The sequence below is a fragment of the Meles meles genome, chromosome 3 (assembly GCF_922984935.1).
Source record: "Meles meles chromosome 3, mMelMel3.1 paternal haplotype, whole genome shotgun sequence".
NCBI lineage: Eukaryota > Metazoa > Chordata > Mammalia > Carnivora > Mustelidae > Meles > Meles meles.
The window spans coordinates 91954010-91967428 of record NC_060068.1 but is presented as its reverse complement, the minus strand read 5'-3'; positions in this window follow the sequence as shown (position 1 = coordinate 91967428).

Sequence of the window (13419 nt, the reverse complement as noted above, 5' to 3'; positions counted from 1 at the left end):
CAATAGAACACCTAGTTTTATTAATGGACACACTCAGAGCCGATACATGGCCTGCATTTGACTGAGCCATTCTTTTTTTGTTTGTTTGTTTATTTGTTTATTTACAGCATAACAGTGTTCATTGTTTTGGCATCACACCCAGTGCTCCATGCAGTACGTGCCCTCCCTATTACCCACCACCTGGTTCCTCAACCTCCCACCCCCCCCCCCCCGCCCCTTCAAAACCCTCTGGTTGTTTTTCAGAGTCCATAGTCTCTCATGGTTCATCTCCCCTTCCAGTTTCCCTCAACTCCCTCTCCTCTCCATCTCCCCATGTCCTCCATGTTATTTGTTATGCTCCACAAATAAGTGAGACCATATGATACTTGACTCTCTCTGCTTGACTTATTTCGCTCAGCATAATTTCTTCCAGTCCCGTCCATGTTGCTACAAAAGTTGGGTATTCATCCTTTCTGATGGAGGCATAATACTCCATTGTGTATATGTACCACATCTTCCTTATCCATTCGTCCGTTGAAGGGCATCTTGGTTCTTTCCACAGTTTGACGACCGTAGCCATTGCTGCAATAAACGTTGGGGTACAGATGGCCCTTCTTTTCACTACATCTGTGTCTTTTGGGTAAATACCCAGCAGTGCAATTGCAGGGTCATAGGGAAGCTCTATTCTTAATTTCTTCAGGAATCTCCACACTGTTTTCCAAAGTGGCTGCACTAACTTGCATTCCCACCAACAGTGTAAGAGGGTTCCCCTTTCTCCACATCCTCTCCAACACACGTTGTTTCCTGTCTTGCTAATTTTGGCCATTCTAACTGACTGAGCCATTCTTGAGCAAAATCAGAAGTGGAATATTGTAAGACTAGAACTCAGGAGCCTTGGGTCCAGCTCATCAATGGAGGCAAGTCAATTTCTTTGTGTCTGTCTCAATTTTCCCAGATATAAAATAGGCCTAACACTGCATCTGCTCCATTCACTTCATAGGAGTGTCTTAAGAATCAAATCCTAGGGGCGCCTGGGTGGCTCAGTGGGTTAAAGCCTCTGCCTTCGGCTCAGGTCATGATCCCAGGGTCCTGGAATCGAGCCCCGCATCGGGCTCTCTGCTCAGCGGGAAGCCTTCTTCCTCCTCTCTCTGCCTGCCTCTCTGCCTACTTCTAATCTCTGTCTGTCAAATAAATAAATAAATAATCTTTAAGGAAAAAAAAAGAATCAAATCCTATTCAAATATTTTGTAAGGTGCTCTTACTATGTTCATGAGAAACAATGGAACTCTTCAGTAAGCCTAAAATACACCTAGAGAGAATCATATAATTTATAAAGATCTATGTTTTGATTTTTGTCATTTTATCACCCAACAAATATTTATTGGGTTCCTATTCCATGCAAGACATGATTTTTAGTACCAAGGGGGATATCTATATCTATCTATCTATCTATCTATCTATCTATATATATCAGTCATGATTCCTGCTTGAAGGAGGTTATAAAGAAAGTGAGAGAAAGAGAATACCATGTAAAAATACAGGTAGAGGGGTGCCTGGGTGGCTCAGTGGGTTAAGTGTCTGCCTTCGGCTCAGGTCATGATCCTAGCATCCTGATATTAAGCCCTGAGTTGTGCTCCCTGCTCAGCGGGGAGTCTGCTTTTCCCTCTCTCGTTGTGCACCACCCCCCCGCCACGACTTGTTCTCTCTCTCTCTCCCAAATAAATAATCAAAATAAACAAATAAACAAATCAAAATATCTTTTAAAAAAATGAAAAAAAGAAACAGGTAGAAGTAGAGTCCACAGCTAAGTACCAAATGGGAAAGAGTAGAACACAGTGTTTGAAAGTACAGGCTTTCAGGGCACCTAGCTAGCTCAGTCACTAGAGCATGTGACTCTTGATCTCAGGGTTGTAAGTTCCAGTCCCAATTTGAGTATAGAGATTACTTTTAAAAAAATAAAATCTTTGAAAGTACAGGCTTTGGCATCATACCTTCTGGGTCTGAATCCTGGCTCTTTCATTAACTTGCCATGTGACCTTGGGCAATTGACATAACCTTTCTGTGCTCAATTTCCTCATCTAGAAAATGGAGATAATAATAGTACCTATCTTAGGAGCTTGTTGTGAGGCATAAATATGTTAATATATCCATAATTCTTAGATGAGTGTCTGGCACATACATAGGACACACTGAATATTCCTAAACATAAAGACTTTTTATGGTACAATAATTGAGATGGGGAGAGAGCACTAAAGACTATGATCAAGAGTGGCTTGGGGTTCCTGATCTAGGAGTTGGGGGTTGCAAGGCTCAATTGGGGAGGAGGGAAAGGGATAAGGTATTAGACAGGAGAAGCATTCCAGACAGGTCACATAGTCTGCAGGAAGGTTCAGAGCCTAGTTTGTGTGAGGCACAATTGGGCCGGCATGAAGAGAACGGTCTGGGTTTCCAAGTAGTAACATCGTCAGGCTATACTAGGTCCCCAGGATGGGATAGAAGCTAATCTCTGCTTACATCTCCATGGCCAAAAGCTGGAGTGTGCAAAGGGGCTATATTTCAAAGTTACCAGCACACTTTTCCTTTCTCTAAATACTATGGTTTGAATTTACTTTTGAAAGAGTATGTCTTCTGTATTTTGAAGGAAAAACAATGCACTTTAATGTGCTTTTTGGTCCTCCAAAGATAAACCTAAATATACTATTTCTGTAACTACAGAGTTCTTCACAGTGAGATACTAAACTGCTTTGCAAAGTAATATCGAGGCCATCCCATCAGGCTTGCATGATATTCACAGGCCTCTGCCTGACAGCTAGATACGGAAGGAGGGAGAAAGGGACACAGGAAGAAAATGAGAAACTCATTAAAAAGTGTGGACCGTTCTGCCCCAAGAGAGGGTAGGAAAGCTTCTCTACCTGGTTCTCAGTCCCTGTCCCTTAAGTGTAAGCATCTCATCATGGTAAACGGAACTGGGAAGTTAAAATCAACTTTAAACCCACAACATCTACTTCATATGGTCTGCTGAGGGGACCTATTCCAGGCCTGAACGGTCAGCCAGGCTCTGCTAGGCTTTCTGAGAAAATTGCTGCTGTTGGCTGTCTTCCAAGTGGTTTCCAAAGTTAATTTCTTTTTTTTTTTTAGTATAATTTTATTTTTTTCAGTGTTCCAAAATTCATTGTTTATGTACCACACCCAGTGCTCCATGTAATACGTGTCCTCCGTAATACCCATCACCAGGAGCAGAGTTGTGCAGCAGAAGGGTGCTGGGCCCATAATATCCACCACCAGGCTCACCTACCCCTTTCCCCTCCAAAACCCTCACTTTGTTTCTCAGAGTACACAGTCTTTCAAAGTTAATTTCTTATATGGGTTTTGCCTTCACACTGACTTTAGAACCTAATCCAGGAAAGAGCCAGCTCCCCTATACAAAAGATTACCTTATCGTGTGCAGAATTTATCCCAACAGATTATGTTTATGGAGAATTTTGTTTACAAGAAGGAATATGGGCCTTCTTGGACCCTTTCTTATGAGGGCTCATGTGTTGTGGCTTGAGCTTCAGATAGGGAAGACAGCTAAAATCTGTCTCCATGAAGGGTGGTAATCAGGCTCCAGCAAAAAGATTGCTGATAGGAGGTGAGGAGAGAGACCCAAGATGGATGTTGTAAGAGACCTTGGCCTCTGGACTCCAGAGTAATTCATATCTAGGATTCAAAGTTAAAGAGTTGGGAAGCCTATGTTAAAATTTCTTCCTTACTTTTCAATGCAGTATTTGCTTTTAATCATGAGCCACAATCTAAGCTATGCTTTGGGCATAGTGGCAAAGGGTTATGGAAAAGCAGATGGGCAGTAATCTTGGAAAGCTAAAGTCAGAAAGATGAGAGTGGGGCCCCTGTGTGGCTCATTCTGTTAAGCATCTGACTCTCGGTTTTGGCTCAGGTCATGATCTCAGGGTCCTGATCTCGTGGTTTCTGAGACTTGAGCCACATGTAAGCCTCCTTGCTCAGCAGGGAGTCTGCTTGAAGATTCTCTCCCTCTGCCCCACCTCCCACTCTCTCAAATAACTAAATAAATCTTTTTTAAAAAAGAGATTAGAGCATCCATGAGGAACAGAACAGTTGATTGTGTCTGGCCCCGGTTGCTGTACCTAATGGTTAGGAAGATTTTCAACAAAAAAGATTATACTTCAGTTAATACCAGTCCTTTGCAAGTATATCTAAATGGAGGTCACAGTACATTATCCCTGAGCAAAGAAATGAGGAGATTCCTCTCAGAAAAGGCAGGACTACCCCTTGAGAAAGGGTGTTCCCATGCCAACAGGAAGCCCTTCAAGATCACCCAGCGTACCCCTGTGTGTACCCTCTGACTGCATGGGTCACTCATTCTTGTAAGTGCCATTTTATCTCTGGGATGAAAGAACCAAAATGAGAGACACTTAATAACAGGATTTGGTGGCTGACAGAATGACTGTAGAAAAAACCATAGAACCTTCTTGTTCCCTATTTTGCTTCCTTATCCATCCTCCCTACTCCATCTCAGTGAAATCTGCCATTATTTCCCAGCTCAGATTTCATATGTCAACAAAAAAATTAGAACTGCTTTATAAACACTGGTCCTACCATGCCAGGCAATTGGCAAGAAGTTACAAGAGTATGCAGTCTCTACTTGCTTTTTATTGCAGAACAGCACATTCCTGGAGACCATGTCATAAAGTGGATCATTGAAAAGCAAATTACATTTTCCCACAGGAACAATGTTATAATTAGAGGCTGTACTCCTGACAAAGGACTTGGCTTCATGTAAATAGTAGACAGGAACAAAAATATTTCACAAAAGCAAAGATTCAAGAACTATAAATCCTCATAATGGTTTAAAATAATAAAAATTTCTCCAAGTATTATAAACCAGGCAGGATAAGAGGGAGTACAGCATTGATTATTCAGGGACTCCAATGTACCATAAAGTGTACATTAAAAAATAACGACTGTGTCATAAATTAGAACCTGAAACTAACTTTAATATAGTCATTACACACTTAATTAACAATGGGAAGGCTGTGAAGTACTAAAGTGAAAATGTGGTATTGTGTGTGAGGGGATGTCATCTGCAGACTTGCCCTCTAGATTGTGAGGTCTGTGAGGTGAGAGACTGGATGCGCACACATAGGTAGGGAGAAGCTGCACAGAGCTTAACTCAAAATCATTTTTACAATGAATGGTCTGGGTTTGGGTTATGGCTTAGGGTAAGTAAATCACTTCCTCTGGATTCTTGTCTCTTTACCTATAAAACAAAGATGCTGAACTTTAATGTCTCTAAGGTGCCCATGAACTCCAGAATTCTAGGACTGCCATTTTGCTCTCTTAGAATTCACAAGAGTTTATGAGGGTGGTCAACTATTACTTTGGTGAACCTCAGTATGAAACTACAAGTATCCATCTCCTTGAGTGGTCCCCACCCATATTCTGGGCTTGTCATATGCAAGTATGCCTATAAAATCCCATATGCACTGGGATTTTAGCATGCAAGGTATAAGCAGAGGCTTAATAAGTGCTTGCACACTGGGGCTGGTTTCCTTGGAACACTCCCTCTTGGAACCCAGGTACTGTGATGATCCCAAGATCCATGGAGAGGCCACCTGGAGGAGAACGAAGACATTATGGTAGACCACCAAGGCTGTGCTCCCAGCCAACCACCAGCACCAAGTGCTAGTCATGAGAGTAAACATCTTGGACATTAGAGCCCACTGAGCCCCTAGATGACAGCAGCCCTAGCTGACTTCCTATGGAGCAGAAAACCTCCCAACTGAGCTGAGTCAACCACAGAATCCAGAATCATGAAAGGTAATAAAACAATTGTTGTTTTTTAAGACACTAAATTTTAGAGTAGAATTATACAGCAAGAGCTAAATGAACCTCCAAGGCATGACTTAAATGGCTTTGGTCTCTTGTAAAAACCATCCAAAGGAGAGTGAATAAGTCTGTTCTCCTTCATGTGAATTTTCCTATATGGGGAAACATTCACAATATTCCAATTATCTTAAAAGAGACTGGAAATACTGTAGTAGTATTTAGTAGATACTTGTAGTAAATCAAGATGTTTCCTCTTCCTGAAAAATATTTTTCCTCTTTACCTTCTCTTGAGAAAGTAGAGTTGTTCAAATGCATAATCACATAAAGGTCACAAGGAAATGATACGTGCCATTCAGTCATTCTATTTGACACCTTGTTGACAGCTCTCAGAACATTCCCTTACTACTGATAATCTGTAAAACAATTGTCAAGCAAAGCAGAGACTTTAAGACTCTGGCAGGTTGTGTGGTAGGGCACAACTCCACTTTTTGCTGATGAAGAAACTGTTGGCATTCAGAGTGGCGGAGAAGTGGGCAGATTTGTACGAGGCAGTAGGTTTTCTTAAAGTAAAGGGATGAGGTGGCCCACCTTCCTCCAGAGATTCACAATGACCAAAACCTATCAGGAATACCCCTGCTCAGGGCTCAGTGACAAGACAAGGAGACCACTGAAATAAAGACAACATTGGGGAGGGGGTAGTGAGAGACTGGGGTAGGGGAGCTCTGCTGTGCATGAAGCAGACAAGTCAAAGGAAGAGTGATTCTGGACTCATCTTGTGCTCTGAGGAAGCAGCTGGGGGCAGGGGGATTTTTAAAAACCCTTCAAGTCAGACCAGCTGCTCCACTTTCATTCTCCATTCCTCTGGCATGTCATTAATAAGGGGTGGCAGATGATCTTTCCTCAAACCTTAGAGAACCTGCCTGGCAGTGGGACTGTGCTGGTGCTTGATGTACCAGCCACTTTCCTCAGACACTGCCATGCTGTCATCCCAGGAATGGGGAGGCCTTCTGACTTCCCAGGTTTTGCGCTGTCGCCGGCTCTGTGGCTTGGGGATGCATTGAGCCACACAGAGTCGAGCTTCTGGTGGCCATTACCACGTGCTCTCACTCTTAGGAGTCATGCCTGAACTTTGGATCTGACAGGGAGAGAGTCCCTCAGGACACCTCAGCTCCTCAAGATGATCCCAGGAGCGCCCAACTCGTGAGACCAGACATTTGAATGCATGAGGTGGCTCAAGCCATGGCATTAGAATCCTAAGAAGAGATAGGGTTTTATACCACACTTCTAAGCTGTGGTTTGGGGTCCGTTTGGGGTCCTTCAAAATACCTCTGAGAGTATCCAAAATGGGTAGAAGAGGCTCATAGTCTTTAACGAATGCTTCCGTGTGCTAGGCACTATTCTAGATTTCTACATGTATTATTCATTGGATTCTCACATAGAGGGTATTTCACAGGAGGGCTGGGGCACAAGAAAGTAAGATCACCTCCTCCAGGCTATCTAGCCTGTATGTGGTGAAGCCAGAACTCGGACCCAGAGGTGCACTGAGCTACGAAGCCCTGTTCGCTGCCTGCCGAGCACCTCAGCCCTTGCTGCTGGGCTGGCTGCAACCTTGGAGGGTGGGTCAGGCAGGAAGCCTTCCATGGACCTGGGGAGGGGAGAAACGGGCTGCAGCAATTATTTTGGGGACATGCTTTCTCTGTAGTTTCCGTTGTAATTTAATTAATATACTCAGTAATCTTATCAGGTGAAGACAAACCTGCTTTTAGCACCTAACCAAATGTAAGACCATAAAGCACCTGCCAACACACTCTCTAGAGCTTGTCAGGACACCGTGAGGGAGGTGGAAATGGGCGCGTGTTAGGCATGTGGTCCCGCTGCAGATAAAGCTCAGAACTGCAGCTCTCTGGTTCTTAGGCGCCTGGCTCATTTCGCCTGGAACTCTGACACACAGTTCCCTCCGTGCTTCGGGCTCTGCACGCCTCTTCTTATAATCACTTAGTGGCCGTATCTGCTATTGATACCACACTTGGTATTTGTAAATCCTTTTCAGGTGTTTGTGCTTGGCTAGTCTTTACGGCCACAGCTCTGTTTGCACTGCCAGCACCTTCTAGGATAATTCCTACAGGTTAAATGATTTGCTTACGGCAATTGCAGAGATAGATGCTAGAGAATACAAGATGAGCACTAAAGAGAAAGGAGAGGAAGGTCACCGCCGTCTAGCTCTTCAGGGGAGTCCAGTAGAAGCGCAGAAAACCAGCGGCTTGATTTCATTGGTTGCAATTTACGATCATAAAAGTATTATTAATGATGCTATTTTACAATCTATAGCTCCTTTTCAGTGCGAGACATCCTGAAGGATTTTTACAAACTCTGTGTGTGTGGCTTTGCTGTTTTCATGAAGCCAGTTGCCCTTCCTCCCTTCTCAAGGAGCCTCTTTCTAACAGCAGAGGCAATGACAGTAGTAATCATCGACAGAGAAAGCCAAAATCTAGAGATTACAGTTCCTTCCCCCCCCCACCTCACCCGCGAACTCTTTGCCCCCAGGATACACTGCACTTTCCCCAGCAACAGAGGGTGGTAGCGGCTCAGCATGCGTCTTGAGGATGGAGTCCCTGTTCTTTTGCACCACCAGGGACAGTTAGAGCAAAATGAAACCGCAAACAGGAACAGGAGAAAGGCCGCAAAGAATTCCAGCTAGATATCTTAAGATTTGCTCCTGCGTGTTACCGTGAAACATAGATTTTAATGCCCTAAAGACACTAAAACCATAATGTCAACTCTCAGAATGCAAAACAAAAGAAACACAGGGTAAGGTCCTCAAGTGCGAGAGTCAGAGGAAATGAGTAGAAGAGTGAAATAGAAAACCACGGACATGTGTGGTGTGAAAGCAGAAAAGTGTCAGGGCTAATAGCCGCATTAGTAACTCTGAGTGAGCATCAAATTCCAAAATCCCCAAGCCCCCAGCCCCAGGTGCCCAAGTACCTTGCTGAGAGCATGCTGTCTTTAGGGCCTGTTTCCCACTTGTTATTAAGCCCAGCTCTTTGTGGACCGGAATCCATTACTTGAGAAGCATGGTCATCTGCTTGAATTAGAATGAAATTTTTACTTAACCTGGACATTTGAAAGGCTGCATTGGGTACTGGCTCTTGCTAGCCTAACTGTCAGAGGAGAAGTTCGAGAAATCGGGGTTTCTTTATCCATTCTCCCCCCTTAAAAAAAATGGGGTAGATTCTACATATGTTTGGTTGTACTATACTTTATTCTTAGTGATTTTAATTATTTAACAAATACGTTTATGGCTCTTACCTTGGGCCAGATACTGTTTGCTGTACTAAATAGTGTCACCCATTTGGTTGTCATCACCACCCTAAGAGACAGGTAATGCTACTTTACAGAAGAAATTTACAGATGAGGAAATGGAGGAGGCACAGAGAGGTTAAATAACTTGCCTGAGGTCACATAATGTGGAAGTAGTAAAGCTAAGAATCAAGCTTTGGAGGTCTTGCTCAAATCCGTCCCCCCCCCCCCCCCGGGCTCTGCTGCTTCCCTCATGTGGGCTAAATTATGTGTGCAAATTCAGAAAGGCAGTTTTCAGTGAAGCACCTGGAAAATAGTATCAAAGCAAAGGACAATGAAAACTTAGAATTTAGGGAAATGCATGTGCCCGGATATATTGTTATAGACTGCTCCCGTGAAAATCTGATCTTTAAAATCATGATGTTATTAACCTTAAATTCTGAGACCTCTTTCTCCTCAAGGAAGAAGCCATGCAGTCATCAGTAGCTCTTCATTTTGTCTTCTCTAACTGCTTTATAACTTCAAAGAAGAGAGCGTTGGTGAAGGTAGGAAGGGTTTGACATACACAGGCTGGAGCAGAGGGATCAGTCCGACACTTTAATCCTGCTCTGCCACTTACTATTCCTGTAACTTTGAACCAGGTACTTAATCTTTTTGTGCCTCTGTTTCAAGATCTGTAAGACGGGGTGATAATAGGTGCGGTGGTTGTGAGAATTGGAATAATATACAGAAAGTACGTATAGCCTGGCACATAGTGAGCACCCACAGAAATTGGGAAATTGGGTAGTGGGATGTAAAGAGAACTAAACAGAAGACCTGAAACAGACAGAGCCTGTATCTCCTTTCTGTGAGTTCTGGGTGGGGCCTGCATCCTGGGGGATGGCAGTAAGGCCTGCAGTGCAGTTTCTGAAATCCCACCTCTCCCCTGCCAGGGCCCAGGCCTGAGCCTGCTCGCCTCCCTTGGCTGGACTCAGATCAGGGCCACATCAGCACGGGCCAAGAGAATCAGAGCGGCCGCTTGGAAAGGGAATGGAGTCTGGGCAGAAATCAGCTAGTGGGACCATGTATCTGGGAGGAGTGGCACATGCATAGTGGGGGGCTCACTGTACCCACTATGTATTCTGCCCTCCTGGAAAGGCATCTGAAGAGTCCAGCCTGAGACTGAGGCCCTGAGGATTGCTGTTTCTACTTTCGGTTGTAAATCCTTTTCTTTTGCTTATAATCCCATACCCAGTGTGTGCTTGTGGAAGGGATATTGTGAAATGATATAGTAATATGGTGAAAGACTTTCTTTACCTCATTGATTTATCATTCTCCCTGGACAGGGGGGTGGCCCAGTTAACAATATGGAGACTCCTTATCATTCCAGACTTTTATATACTTACATGCTTACGCACACCCCACCACACACACAGTGTTTTCCTTTTACCAAAAAAAGTGGGGGGAGTGGGGAGGTGGGGAGGACCATACTGTTTACAGTGTTCAATATATGAAACATACATCTTTCCAAGACAGAACACATAACTCATTTTTACTGGGTATATATTCTTTCATTGTATAAAGTTCCAAATTTTATTTAAACCATTGCCCCAATGATAGTCATTTTGGTTTTTGGTGTTTGTTATTGATTATTTTGTTTTTTTTCTCATGTCTCTCACTGTGCCTGTGAAAATCCTTATACAAGTGTACAAGTATTTTTGCCAGAAAGATTCTTAGAAATGCAACTGCTGGGTCATAACATTTATGTATTTTTAAATTTTTAATATATGCTCCAAACTGATGTAGAACCATTTTCCAGATAAAATGCAGATTCTTATCATGATTGCTATGCTATATTGTTATTTGTTATGATTAAAACAATTTTTTTAAAAAGGTCATGATTTGGAGAATACAATATTCATATACAACATTAAGCAAACCACATTCTATAATTAAAGCTTAGGAGATAGATCAAAGAAAGACAAGGGGCGCCTTGTCAAAGAAAGACAAGGGTGGCTCAGTTGGTCTGCCTTGGGCTCAGGTCTTGATCCCAGTGTCCTGGGATGGAATCCAGCCCTGTGTCTGGGCTCCCTGCTCAGCGGGGAGTCTCCGTCTTCCTCCACCTCAGCAACCCCCCACCTCATGCACCTCTCTCTCTCTCAAATGAGTAAATAAAAAATCTTGGGGGAAAAAAAGGCAAAATGAATCAGCTCTAAAATACTTTGCTCACTAGTGGTGTGTAGTGATATGTATTGGAACCTCTTCATTGCCTGATATTTCTCTGCCGTGGTTCCCAGTTATTCTAAAAAGTCTGTTTGAGCCTGAGACCAGTTTGAATCAGAATCTTCGGGGGCATAGCTTGAGTTTTCAATGTTTCCAGGTGATTCTGAAATATGGTGAGATTGAGAATCACAGGTACAATCCTTGCTAATTATGTAATTTCTGAAATTTTAGCAAAAAAGTAATTCAGCCATCATTGACGTTGCAATTATAAAAGAACATTAAAAGGCAGTTGTAAATGTAGATTTTGTAGTGCTTAAATGGACAGATTTTATTAAAAAGATATGCAGTTTCAAATACCTTCTATTTTCTTGAATTATTCATCATGTAAAAGTTGTTCACAACTAGGATAAGAGTATTTGTAACAGGCAGATGCACAATTCTACAGAAACCAAACAAGAGAATAAGTTAGAATGTTGAAAAAAGAGAAAAGAACAGATGGAGCCAGACAGGGTTAATGTGTAGAGTGTGAACCAAATAGGACTTTCTAAGGCTCAAAACCATGGAAAAATGCTTTGGAAGGCCAGGGCTCTCTGAGCTTCAATTTTTAAGAATGGAAAAGCACTGCCCAGTAAAAGGCAGATAACAAGGCTTGGTAAATGATTATTATTATGACAGTAGGGAAATCATGTCACAAGGGATGAAAAAATAACATGAGAAGAGATTTCAGCACAGGAGGAGGACAGGCCAGCAGCCAGCTCCCGTTCTTGTCAAAAGCCAGCAATGATTCATAACGTTCGTAAAAAGTGATTGCAGAACAGGGATTTGTGAGATGGTGTGCAGGATTGAAACCCTGTTCCTCTTCTGCATGGAGCATGTCCTTTTTCTTCTTCTTCCCCCCGAATCTCTGTGCCAAATTGAAAGTCAGCTATCCTAAACCAGCATGGAAGATTTTTTTGCCACTGTGCGTGGTTTAATCGCCTCTTTTCTTCATCGTCAGTGAGCATTCTGTATTTCAGGTCAGAATGACGATCTAGCCTGAAAGGCCGTAGCCACTGATAGTTGATTCAGTATTTAGGAGTCTGCTTTCTGATTTTGTTACAAAAACTGTCTTCCATGCCCTCCCAATCTTTTTTTTTTTTTTAAGATTTTATTTATTTGAGAGAGAGATCATGAGCAGGGGGGACGGGAAGACAGTGAGACAGACTCCCCGCCGAGCAAGGAGCCAGATACGCGACTTGATCCCAGGACTCCAGCTCCTGACCTGAGCCACCCAGGCTGGCGCCCCCACAGCCTTTTGTAAAGATGAGAAGATGGTTTGAGGCCTAGACGATGGATTGGGTAAAAACCCGCAGATGGAGTCAAGCATATTTAGAAGGGTGGAGCAGCCCCTGGAACCCTGCAACTAGAAGACAGCCATCAGCACCAGAAATACAGGACAACATCCCTGCTCCTGGGCAGGGCCTGTGGGTCCCACGGCCTCCAGGAAGAAACAGATGAGCCCCAACAAGCTGAAGACTCTCCATTCAATCTAATCTGAAGAATGAGCCCCAAGCCTGAAAAAGAACACCGTGTGACAGTAAATACAGCAAAACAAAAAGACAAACTTCCAACGATGACTTTTCAATACCTTCAAGACAGTGTTGGAACGGGCGCCTGAGTGGCTTAGTCATTAAGCATCTGACTCTTGTTTTCGGCTCAGGTCATGATCTCAGTGTTGTGAGATTGAGCTCCATGACAGGCCCTGCTCTGAGGGTGGAGCTTGCTTGGGACTCTCTCTCCCTCTCTCTCTGTCACTCCCACCCTGCATTTTCTTTCTTTCTCTCTCTCAAGTCATATTTACTTTTTCTCTGGATGGTTGTTAAAAATCTCACGGCCTGTTGTACACATCTTAAAACAATATTCAGGTTCACTTCATTTTTTCAATAAATATATAACACTTTAAAAGAATCACAGAAAGTACGCCTGGGTGACTCAGTTGGTTAAGCATCTCCCTTCCCCTTGGGTTTTGATCCCAGTGCCCTGGGATCGAGTCCCTCATTGGGCTCCCTGCTCAGTGGGGATTCTGCTTCTCCTTCTCCCTCCCCCCTCTTCTCATGC